We start from the raw sequence: 13,642 nt of genomic DNA, 5'->3' as shown, positions 1-13,642 counted from the left end.
CTGGTTAATTTTCGTCCGATTTCAAATTTGCCTTTTTTATCAAAAATATTAGAGAAAATTGTCTCAAATCAACTCCAATCTTATTTGTCTCATAATTCTATTTATGAAAAATTTCAGTCTGGTTTTAAATCCTGTCACAGCACTGAGTCTGCCCTCTTAAGAGTTTTAAATGACGTCATGTTGACTACGGATTCTGGCCAGTTTACAGCTCTGGTTTTGTTAGACCTTAGCTCTGCCTTTGATCTGGTCAACCATGATATTCTTATATCTCGTCTTGAGGCATGTGTTGGTTTACGGGGCACAGTATTACAGTGGTTTAGGTCATATCTTACCAGTAGGAGATATGTCGTCAACATTGGGCACCATTTCTCCTCTGAGATGCATTTAAAATCTGGTGTACCACAAGGATCGATTCTTGGTCCAGTATTGTTCTCACTTTATATGCTTCCTTTAGGGCTTATTTTTAACAAGCACGGGTCTCTTTCCATCTATATGCAGATGACACCCAAATCTACATCCCTTAAAGCGTGGCAATAAACATGGCATTAAGCCCATTTTGGATTGCCTGGAAGAACTGAAACTTTGGCTTGCAACAAATTTTTTATGCCTCAATGAGAGTAAAACTGAATTCATCATGTTTGGTCCCAATGATAAAAGTGTATATGATCTCGAAACTACTTCTCTGTCACCATACAGCACTACTTGTGTCAGAAACTTGGGTGTTTGGTTTGATAATAACCTCAAATTTGATAAGCAGATAAGTTCCGTTGTTAAGTCCTGTTTTTATCATATCCGGCTTCTCTCCAAAGTGAAATCATTTCTATCATCACGGATGTTTGAAATCATAATGCACGCATTTGTTACATCTAGGCTTGACTACTGTAATTCTCTGTACATTGGTGTTTCTCAGTCCTGTGTCTCTCGTCTGCAGTTAGTCCAGAATGCAGCAGCTCGGCTTCTTACTGGAAAGCACAAATACGATAGTATTACACCGGTTTTAATTTCACTTCATTGGCTTCCAGTAAAGTACAGAATTGATTTTAAAATTCTATTGTTTGTTTTTAAATCTCTTCACAATCTGGCCCCAATGTACTTAACTGAGTTGTTACAGCCTCATACTTCGTCGAGATCTCTCAGATCCACTAATTCTGATCTATTGCATGTTCCTAGGACAAGACTAAAACGAGAGGTGACCGTGCCTTTTCTGTTGTCGGCCCAAAACTTTGGAATAGTCTCCCCTCTCATATCAGAACTGCTCCAACCTTGTCGGTTTTTAAATCCACATTAAAGACCTATTTCTTCTCGTTGGCGTTTGATACTCCATGATAAATTGTCTCTGTCCTTGTGTTTGGAGTGCCACACATTCTTATAGCCTGTGTATATTCTGTGAATATCTGAGTTTTTTAGCTGTATTTAATTCTGCCTATAGTCTGTATAGTGTTGTAAAGCACTTTGGTCAACTTCGGTTGTTTTTAAATTGTGCTATATAAATAAAATTGTATTGTATTGTATTGTAGGTTATAAAACCTCACGAAAATGCTGGGTGACGACCAGCCTGCTGCCATACCAATGTCCTGAATAGACAAGCCATTTGCCCAGGCCCACGAGTGCTGCCAGCATTGCTGCAGAGGTTGAAGGGGTGGGGGGTCAGCCTGTCAGTGCTCAGACCATACACCGCACACTGCATCAAATTGGTCTGCATGGCTGTCGTCCCAGAAAGAAGCCTCTTCTAAAGATGATGCACAAGAAAGCCCGCAAACAGTTTTCTGAAAACAAGCAGACTAAGGACTTGGATTACTGGAACCATGTCCTGTGGTCTGATGAGACCAAGATAAACTTATTTGGTTCAGATGGTGTCTTGCCTACAATCAAGCATGGTGGTGGGAGTGTCATGGTCTGGGGCTGCATGAGTGCTGCCGGCACTGGGGAGCTACAGTTAATTGAGGGAACCATGAATGCCAACATGTACTGTGACATACTGAAGCAGAGCATGATCCCCTCCCTTCGGAGACTGGGCCACAGGGCAGTATTCCAACATGATAACGACCCCAAACACTCCTCCAAGACAACCACTGCCTTGCTAAAGAAGCTGAGGGTAAAGGTGATGGACTGGCCAAGCATGTCTCCAGACCTAAACCCTATTGAGCATCTGTGGGGCATCCTCAAACGGAAGGTGGAGGAGTGCAAGGTCTCTAGCATCCACCAGCTCCGTGATGTCATCATGGAGGAGTGGAAGAGGACTCCAGTGGCAACCTGTGAAGCTCTGCTGAACTCCATGCCCAAGAGGGTTAAGGCAGTGCTGGAAAATAATGGTGGCCACACAAAATATTGACACTTTGGGCCCAATTTGTACATTTTCACTTAGGGGTGGACTCACTTTTGTGGCCAGCGGTTTAGACAATGGAGTTATTTTGAAGGGACAGCAAATTTACACTGTTATACAAGCTGTACACTCACTACTTTACATTGTAGCAAAGTGTCATTTCTTCAGTGTTGTCACCTGAAAAGATATAATAACATATTTACAAAAGTGTGAGGGTGTACTCACTTCTGTGAGGTACTGTAAGTACGTACTGCACTTACAGGGCACAGTAGGAGTGTATTAAGCGGCTCCATCCCGATCAGTGTTTCAGGGCGGAAAGCAGATAGTGTTATGACCTGCGCTTTAAATGGAGTCGAAAGCACTTTAGGCATATAACCTTTTCTAGGCTTCAAGGTGAGTCTGCAATTACCTGGCCTGAATTCAATACACGAGTCGTCAATTGAAAGTGCCTGTAGGTCTCCAACTCGCTTAACAGAGGCCGTATAATCAGGTCATTTCTGCCAATTGGGCGATTTTCAACGTGCACTTGAAAGGCTGTTATAGCAGCCACATACACTTTCAATGTGGATGGCATACGACCACTATCAAATCGCTCTTGAAAGAAGACAAGAATTATTGGTATTGCGCAGTTGATTGGGTCTTCGCCCCGCGATACATACCAACTTCAAAAAACTCTCCATTTATGTGCGTAAAGATGCCTCGTGGAAGGAGCCCTAGCCTCAGAGATAGTGTTCAGCATGCGCTGAGGAAGTGCATCTGTTACTGGCAAGCTCCGTCGAGCGACCAGACATGAAGGCTCCATGACTCTGGATTTAGGTGTCATATTGTTCCTTGTGCTTGAGAGGAGGTCTCTCTTCAGTGGGATAGTCCACGGGGGTATAGGCTACCAGCATCTCCACCAGTTCTGGGAACCACGGCTGATTGGGCCATTTCGGTGCCACTAACAGAACAGATTCCTTTTCCTCTCTGATTTTGCAAAGCACGCGAGGCAGAAGTTTCATTGGAGGAAAGGCATACTTGTATGCAAACAGTCGCGTGTCATCTTGATGCGCAAGGTGCTCCTACACCATGCGTTCTGTGGCACCCGGCTCTTTAACCAGAGCTGAAGCAGACGGATATGTAGGAGCCCTAGATTGCACACTGTCGAAGCAGCAGCCATCTGGCCGAGCGTCCTCTAAAAGCATTTGAGCGGGGAGAACGCCCTAATTTGAAGACTGCGAGAGAACTGATCAATTTTTGTGAGCAGTCTTCTGACAGATGCACTTGCATATTGATTGAGTTCAGCTCCACTCCTAAAAAGGAGATGTTCTGGTTCAGTACCAGCATGCTCTTTTGCATATTTACAGTCAGCCCTAAGCTCTGAATATGAGCGAGGAGTCTGAACTTGTCGCTGAGCAGCGTGCTCTCTGATTGGGCTAAGACCATCCAGTCATCGAGATAGTTCATGATGCTCATTCCGCTCTGCTTCAGAGGAGAGAGAGCAGCGTCCATGCATTTCGTAAACGTACGAGGGGCCAGACATAAGCCAAAGGCCAGGATCGTGAATTGGTACGCTATCCCCTCGAATGCAAATCTCAGGAAGCGCCTGTGGCGGGGGGCTACCTGAATGTGGAAATAAGCATCCTTTAAATCTACGGAGATAAACCAATCTCCCGTTCTGATATGTGAGAGGATTTGTCTCAGCGTAATCATTTTTGATTTTTGATTTCCTTAGTGAGCACACACAGCGGAGCGAGCGGACTTCTTCAGTGGCTTGTCTTTCGGCGCTGGGTGCAGCTTTCCACCTCCGGGAGACAGCACCAGGAACGCAGCTTTGATTCCGGTGCCGGTGGTCCGCCGTTTCTGTCAGGGCGGAGTCTTTGGCCCTTCGAGCCCTGATGGCACTTCGGCCATGGCTGTCTTGACCTCACCGCCGGCTCATGTTTTTCAAGCCGAACAGCAGCAGAAGAGGCGTGCGATTTTCCCGCGCGCTGCACCGAGGAGAAGTGCGAACACGCAGGAGGTTTTGCGCCGGCGCGCTTTGGCAGGAAGTGGCTAATGGCCTTCGACTGTGATGCGAAATCGAATCCAAGTCAGACAGTTGGGTTGAAGGAATATGCAAATTTATTTCAAAGTTTCAGAAATAATAAATGTAAAACATAACTCGAAAATGAAACATGAAATATTAATAATCATATGCAAAACAGCATATGCACCTGTTAGTACAATTTATTAAAAGTCAATCATAATTCAAACCAAACATATTTAAAACCATTCGAAAAGATAATAATTAAACTTGAATTAACAGTAAGTATTAATAAGGAATAATTTCCTCTTGAAAAGACTACTAATATTCTAAAAAGAGATAAAATCTTCATGAAAAGATAAATCAATCTGCAATGAATAAAAACCGTCATAAAAGTTATAAAGGTGCACCCCAAGTATTGAAGAGTGAAGCCTGGAGTATCAAGAAGATAAGAAAAGATTGTGTTGTATAGGAGGGGTGCAGGTCATCTTTTATACTCTTACAAGATCTAAATATAAAAAGAGCTCAACAATTAACATAAAGCTGCAGTTTGCCACGCATCAAAGAACATAAATCTATCATAGTCCAAAGTCCGTCTGCTGGCTCAACCCGAATATATGGGTATTTTCACATCCTCTCTGGGGAACAAAACGGTCTTCCTGTTTTCTGCTATTCACTGGCCGTTCAAGGTCAGACAGAAATATCAACTTGACTTTAACTACAGACAGAGGCTAAAAGAGCATAAAGGTTTTCTGCAAAAGTCATCTCACAGCATGAAGGTTTTCTGCAAAAGCCATTTCATTGAGCCAAAACCTCCTGACCTTCTGAATAATCAATAATTATATTTGATCACATTTTGATTACAAGTAAAGGTAAATATAGGATATGCATAAAGTCTGACTACTTCAGTTATTTCAAAACAAAAATTATACACATAAGCATACAAAAATCATACACATAAGCATAAACCATATTTGTATACGTCAACCATCCTTATTCGAAACACCAGACTGCTTCTGTGCTTCAATGAAGTGCTCCGTGAACGTCTCCACCGCCACTCCGAAGAGACCTGAGGGATTCACTGGAGCATCCAGAAGAGCCGTTTTCTCTGAGTCCTTTTTTCTCTGACTCGGTCGGAGTAAGCCACAGGTGACGATCTAGCACCACAAGATTCCCCATATTGCAGCCGATCGCTTGAGCTGTCACCTTCGTCGCTCTGAGGGCCAGATCCGTGGCATGTCGGAGCTCTTTAAACACTTCAGGGTCTGGTCCGTCCTCATCCAGAGACTTCAGCAACTTGGACTGATACATCCGCAATATCGCTATCACGTGCAGTGCTGAAGCTGCTTGGTCCACCGCGGAGAAAGCCTTGCCAGCGAGGTTTGCAGTGGCATGGCAAGGTTTAGCAGGGAAAGACGCGTTGTTTCTCACTCTCCAGTTCGCCGCGGCTGAAGGACAGAGATGGGCAGCGAAGGCTTCTTCCATGGGGGGGGAGTTTGACATACACCACTTGGTCACCTCCATCCACAGAAGACAGGAGGGAGGATCCTGGATTATGCAGCCGATTGGTGAGCGGCGCGTTCCATGACTTTATCTCGTCGAGCACCTAGGGGAAAAAGGGGCCAGGTCTCCGCAGGGTGTCTTTTCGGCCACGATCCAACTGGAGGTACCACTCATCCAGACGGCTTCTGGCTGGCTCGGCAGGAGGCGCCCACTCCAAACCGAGCTCATCCACTGCCTTGGACAGGACACTTAGGAGCTCAACATCACTGTGATGGAGGTCCCCTCGTCGCTGCCGTGGGGTGCAGTGTAATCCAGCGGGCTGTTGGACCACTTCTCTCTCGCAGACGCTGCCACTGAAATGGCATCATTCTCCTCTTCAGTGCCCACAATGGCATCGAAAGACACCACATCCTGAGCGTCGGGGGAGGGGCGGAGATCAGCAGTCATGAAGCGCACTGAAAGGGGACCTGCAGCAGGGGGATGAGGAGCGCGTGGGCACTGAGACGGCGCCGGCTCGTCATCTGATCCTGACAGATCCGCATCAGAAACTCACGGCACTTTCCTCCTTGGCTCGAAAGAGGCTGCAGAGGAAGAGCGCGGCAGAGTTCGTTGGGCGAGTTCATTGCCTTGGACGATGGCCACACGGAGCCTGAGAGTCCGGAGACTCATATCTCTGCAATGGGGGCAGTCTGACCCCTCAAGCACCGCCTCTGCGTAGGAGCGACCCAGTCAAAAGACGCACGATTCGTGGCCTTCAGAAGATTCGATTGGCTCCGCACAGGAGAGGCAATCGTGAGTCATCTTTGCTTCCAAAGCTCACCGGAACACAGCGGGGGAAGAGAAGGTGTGTCCGCTGCAGCGTGTAGATCACGGTGAGTAGTTTTTTCTTGATATGCTTCTTGCTTCTCGTAGAAGGTTGACTGAAGGAAAAGATACTGCCTTATATAGAGTGGGATTCCCGCTCATATTTCGCGCGCTTGAACGCCATTGGCCAGTTTCACTGGTGTGATTCAATAAGGCTTCAGTAGTATTCGATGAAAGGGTATTTCGCGCGTCATCAAAATCACATGATTGCAAACAACCTATAGAGACGGCCTTCAGCAACATTTGACATTCACGGCTGAGAAATGCAGCCTTCCGTTTGAGAAGCAGCCTAGGATTATAGGAATCTTTTAGAATGATCAAAATTGGTCTCAGACGACCAAATCGTGGCCAAATTCACACAGTGTACACTGGGCTTTAAGGCAAACAGGGGGTAGGTATATATGGCTAAAGAGGTAACAAGGACGAGTTAATGAATTACTATGGAAACTAACAGGGGAAGCCATGACAACAAACAAGGTGGGCAAATAAACAAGGGAAAACAGGAACTAAACAAGGAAGAGAACACATAGAAACAATGGGGAACAAGAACACTTCAAAATAAGAGTCATTATACATTTGTAAAAGGTATTTTTCCTTCATATGTTTACAATTATGTTCTAATTTTTGTTATAGCTATAGCTACTCAGCACTCATTAACAGTTGGTCTAAATGGTTGGATGCATTCGAAAGCTGTATTTCTAAGCTTTAAAATGGTCTCTAATTATATATATATATATATATATATATATATATATATATATATATATATATAAACGTTACAAAATAGATCAAATAGACAGAATGCTACATTTTACTTGCTAAGTGTTCAATAACGCTCTCCAACTGATTTATAGGATTCATGGGCTTAGGTATTGTTTACACACGAAAGACGCAATGATTTTTTGTTTTTTGATTTTGGACTCATTTCAATCGTGAGAATCTGCTGTAAATAATGATGTGCTATTTTTCATGATCAGAGCATGTTTAATGAAATGACTAGTGTAAAAACAATCTGAAAGTTATAACATATGGGTCTTTCGGGTCTGATGTGTTATAACTCGATAAAGAATATCTTTAGATCTAGTTGACAGATTAGTGAGTTTGGGCTCTTTTTAATCAAGAGAATTTTCTGAAAATAATTTTCCACGATTTATGTTTCATGAAGTTCCAAATGAAAGTGGCACGTGAAAGGTACAATTCACCTGCACCTCTCTGGTTCCCCTTCTAGGCCCGTCGACCTCCCAGACACCACCGGACTGTGCTGGAGAGAGGCAATCATCCGGAGTCTGGAGAGCATCTACCTCCGATCCAGAACACAGCCAGACCAAACTGTCACACCCATGGACGTTTTGTTGTGTTTTCTTCCTCCATGTGATCTGTGTGACCTAGTTTGTTTGATTGTGTGATTTAGTTCAGGTGTGTGTCATTAATTTTCTTCATTTGCTTTAGTATTTATAGTGTAGTCTGTCCTGTGATCCCCGTCTGGTATTGAATGTACGTCTCTACGTGTATCACCAGCCTGTTCGTGGAATTACCCTTGCTATTGTGGATTTATTAAAGATTATTGAACCTATCTCCTTTGTCTTCATCATGCATGTTTATAGACCACGTATTGTGACAGGTAGTAACCGATGTAATCTGGATCATGTAATCAGATTCCAAAAAATTAAGTACTTCTAATTAGATTATATTACATTTTTAAATGCTCATAATCAGATTACTGTTAAAAATCTCGGGAAAAATCCCTTCCCCGGGACAGTCGTGGCCTAATGGATAGAGAGTCGGACTTGTAACCTGAAGGTCGCAGGTTTGAGTCTCAGGTTCAGCAGGAATTGTCGGTGGGGTGAGTGAATAATCAGCGCTCTCTCCACATTCAATACCACAGGTGAGACCCTCGAACAAGGCATCGAACCCCCAACTGCACCACAGCATTGTCCACTGCTCCGGGTGTGTGTTCACTGCTGTGTGAGAGCACTTGGATGGGTTAAATGCAGAGCACAAATTCCAAGCATGGGTCACCATACTTGGCCACACGTCACTTCACTCAAAAACTGCGTACATACATTCATAAAGTCTTCCAGTTCTGTGGGCATTCACAAAAAGAACAGTCATTAGTCAGGTGACTATAATTGCACAGGATTTACAAAGTGTTTTCTCAACATGTCAACATTGCTTCAACTGATGTACACATACATTTTTATTTGATCTATCAGTGGGTTATTTAACCATGTATTACTACATCTTTTGGAGGACTTTGGTCTTTCAAACACATTATATTACCTCAAATGTGTAATGTAATGGATTACGTTACTAACTCCCATTTTGGTAATGTCATGTAATTTGGAATCAGTAACATATTACAATTTGTAAGCAATATACCCAGCTCTGCAGTGATAATATTTAATTGTCATTCCTGTGACTCTGCACTAATTCTGTATTTGTGTGTGTACATGTTTTGTATAGTTGTTTTGTTTATGTTGTAATATTTTCTTTTTGTGTTTTTAGGACCCCCTTGAAAATGAGATCACATCTCAAGTTGCTATCCTTTAAATAAATTCAAAATTCAATGCTGCACAGCTTTATAGTCAAACTATTAAAACTGCTTTAATGACAGCACAGCTGTAGCCTTAAACTTGAACAAATGCTGCCATCTACTGGTTCATTATGGTACACACATACTTCACCAGAGCCTATAAAAGGTACATCCAGGTTTTCTCTCTCTCTCAGCCGTGCTGGTCAGAAACAGAGAGTTTGTTGTGGTCTTTAATGGTGCAGTGGATTGTGAACTTGGCTGGGAATTGAAGGGCTGTGTTGAATCCACACAATAAACAATGTTTCTCCATCCAAATACTGCAGGACTGAACCTGCATCCATGAACCGTTTGTGCCTGTGAGAACACTGATTCAGTTACAGAGGACATTTTAGTTCATTTCTCAGTATGCAGTGTGGTGATAATTGTATTCTGCTGTATCTATATCTACTGTAATTTATGCTGATCTATTGAAATCAAAATAACTTTAATTTCTGTTTTACACATACATAAAACAATCAAAATTAGAATGAATTAATATTTTGCATTACAGTAATGAGAATGGGGGCTTGTTATAACATTTTAATTGTCAATTAAAATGATGCAAAAATATATACATATATACAGTGGGGCAAAAAAGTATTTAGTCAGCCACCAATTGTGCAAGTTCTCCCACTTAAAAAGATGAGAGAGGCCTGTAATTTACATCATAGGTATACCTCAACTATGAGAGACAAAATGAGAAAAAAAAAAATCCAGAAAATCACATTGTAGGATTTTTAAAGAATTAATTGGTAAATTCCTCTGTAAAATAAGTATTTGGTCAGCTACAAACAAGCAAGATTTCTGGCTCTCACAGACCTGTAACTTCTTCTTTAAGAGGCTCCTCTGTCCTCCCAACCTGATCTCACAGAATTCCGTGTAATGTTCACGGACTTAATTAACCTCCGAATCTGTGGTGGCATCACGGAATCGCCGAAAATTCCGTGATGGGCTCACAGAAGGCATCAGCCGTGGTCCATGCACGGATTCACTGGTTCAACGTAAAAAGAGTGACTCCGATGCAGTTATACTTTCACTGGAGTACCTGACCCCACCCCTACCCTAAACCTACCCAGTTCTGAACAATAATGATGACGATAAATGTCCCAGTATCGCGTCGGCATATTGATGCTAAGGGTTTCCGTGCGTGGAGCACGGCTGATGCCTGTCACTGACTTACATTGGTATCACTTCTGTGAGCCCATCACGGAATTTTTTCTGTGAGCCCATCATGGAATTTTCGGCGATTCCGTGATGCCACCACAGATTCGGAGGTTAATTAAGTCCGTGAACATTACACGGAATTCTGTGAGATCACGTTGGTCCTCCACTCGTTACCTGTATTAATGGCATCTGTTTGAACTCGTTATCAGTATAAAAGACACCTGTCCACAACCTCAAACAGTCCAACTCCAAACTCCACCATGGCCAAGACCAAAGAGCTGTCAAAGGACACCAGAAACAAAATTGTAGCTCTGCACCAGGCTGGGAAGACTGAATCTGCAATAGGTAAGCAGCTTGGTGTGAAGAAATCAACTGTGGGAGCAATTATTAGAAAATGGAAGACATACAAGACCACTGATAATCTCCCTCGATCTGGGGCTCCACGCAAGATCTCACCCCGTGGGGTCAAAATGATCACAAGAACTGTGAGCAAAAATCCCAGAACCACACGGGGGGACCTAGTGAATGACCTGCAGAGAGCTGGGACCAAAGTAACAAAGGCTACCATCAGTAACACACTGTGCCGCCAGGGACTCAAATCCTGCAGCGCCCCAGACGTGTCCCCCTGCTTAAGCCAGTACATGTCCGGCCCGTCTGAAGTTTGCTAGAGAGCATTTGGATGATCATATGGTCAGATGAAACCAAAATAGAACTTTTTGGTAAAAACTCAACTTGTCGTGTTTGGAGGAGAAAGAATGCTGAGTTGCATCCAAAGAACACCATACCTACTGTGAAGCATGGGGGTGGAAACATCATGCTTTGGGGCTGTTTTTCTGCAAAGGGACCAGGACGACTGATCCGTGTAAACGAAAGAATGAATGGGGCCATGTATCGTGAGATTTTGAGTGAAAACCTCCTTCCATCAGCAAGGGCATTGAAGATGAAACGTAGCTGGGTCTTTCAGCATGACAATGATCCCAAACACACCGCCTGGCAACGAAGGAGTGGCTTCAGAAGAAGCATTTCAAGGTCCTGGAGTGGCCTAACCAGTCTCCAGATCTCAACCCCATCGAAAATCTTTGGAGTCCGTGTTGCCCAGCGACAGCCCCAAAACATTACTGCTCTAGAGGAGATCTGCATGGAGGAATGGGCAGTGTGTGAAAACCTTGTGAAGACTTACAGAAAACGTACCTCTGTCATTGCCAACAAAGGGTATATAACAAAGTATTGAGATGAAATTTTGTTATTAACCAAATACTTATTTTCCACCATGATTTGCAAATAAATTCTTTAAAAATCCTACAATGTGATTTTCTGGATTTGTTTTTCTCATTTTGTCTCTCATAGTTGAGGTATACCTATGATGAAAATTACAGGCCTCTCTCATCTTTTTAAGTGGGAGAACTTGCACAATTGGTGGCTGACTAAATACTTTTTTGCCCCACTGTATTTATAGTGACAAAGCATATGCAAAATGTCCTTTCAATTCAACACAATAATCCCACAACAGCTCATAAATAAACTCAACCTGCTGGGCCTTAACAATTCCCTCTGCAATTGGATCCTGGACTTTCTAACCGGAAGACCTCAGTCAGTCCGTGTCGGCCACAACACCTCGAGCACTACCACACTGAACACAGGTGCCCCACAAGGCTGTGTGCTCAGCCCGCTGCTCTTCATGCTGCTGACCCACGACTGCACTGCCAAGTCCAGCTCCAACCACATCATCAAGTTTGCTGACAACACAACAGTGGTAGGTCTCATCAGCAACAACGATGAAACGCACTACAGAGAGGAAGTGGCACAGCTGGCTGAATGGTGTGGCACTAACAACCTGTCCCTCAATGTGAGTAAGACAAAGGAGGTTGTGATGGACTTCAGGAGAAACTCCGTCGATCACCCCCCACTGACCATCGACAGCACGACTGTGGAGAGAGTCAGCAGCACTAAATTCCTGGGGGTGCACATCACAGAGGATCTCACCTGGTCCACCAACACCATGTCACTCTCCAAGAAGGCACAACAGCACCTACACTTCCTCCGCCGGCTGAAAAGAGCAAGTCTCCCTCCACCCATCCTCACCACCTTCTACAGGGGCACCATTGAGAGTGTGCTGACCAGCTGCATCACTGTCTGGTACGGGAACTGTACTGCAGCAGACCGCAAGACCCTCCAGCGGACAGTGAACACCGCTGCAAGGATCATCAGTGCCCCCCTCCCCTCCATCCTGGATATTTTCCTCACACGATGCTCCAGCAAAGCCAATAGCATCGTGAAGGACTCAACATCCCTCCCACAGTCTCTTCCAGCTCCTACCATCAGGAAGACGGTGCGGAGCATCAGAGCCCGCTCTGCCAGACTGCTCAACAGCTTTTTCCCCAGGCTGTGAGAGCCCTGAACTCAAATCACCCCGCCCTCTCTGAACCCCCACACAATCCCCCTACCTCCTGTAACATGTAACGTGCAATTCAAGTGTGCTACACACAGGTGAGTGGGCCTGTACAAACCACCTGTAGTAGCACACCTCCTCCTCTATGCGCACTAGTCACTTTCCACACACACTGCTGTGTGTACACAAATCCCACAAAAGAACTCAGTAATATATGTATGTTTACATGCTCATGCACTACAAATCATCCTGCACTGTTCCCCAGCCAGCTGCTTGAACTCAATGTTTCTCCTTGCACATGTACAGTATTTATCTGAAGCATTCGTATAGTTTGTATAGTTTGTATTTTTTAGTTTGTATAGGTACTTTTTATAGATAGTATATTTATAGTCAAAATCTATCAGTAGGATAGCTGTGTATAGGTTTATATTGTCTTACTCCTTTGTTGTATGCCTGTATTTATGTAGCACCGTGGTCCTGTGAGGCACGACATTTCGTTCCACTGTATGCCCCGCATGTAGCGGAATGACAATAAAGCTCAACTTGACTTGACTTGACTTTATTTTTTTATTTTACATTTTCTCTTGATTTTGGGATGAAATACAATGAATACATATTTCTTAGTGAGAGTCACCTGACTAAATAACTGATTGCTGAACACATCTGTCTGTCGATTAAATCAGGAAGCATACATTCCTACAGTCCCATTAACAGTAACTCCTCCATGGTTATTTCTCTCAGTATCCGCTGATTTATATCTACTGGAAAATAGTAATTTATTCAAAGATACAGGAAATCTACCAATGTTGGAGGAGGATAGGA

Source organism: Onychostoma macrolepis, chromosome 07 (genome assembly GCF_012432095.1).
Source record: "Onychostoma macrolepis isolate SWU-2019 chromosome 07, ASM1243209v1, whole genome shotgun sequence".
Lineage (NCBI taxonomy): Eukaryota > Metazoa > Chordata > Actinopteri > Cypriniformes > Cyprinidae > Onychostoma > Onychostoma macrolepis.
The sequence above is the reverse complement of the archived record's forward strand: the minus strand, read 5'-3'. Positions refer to the sequence as shown.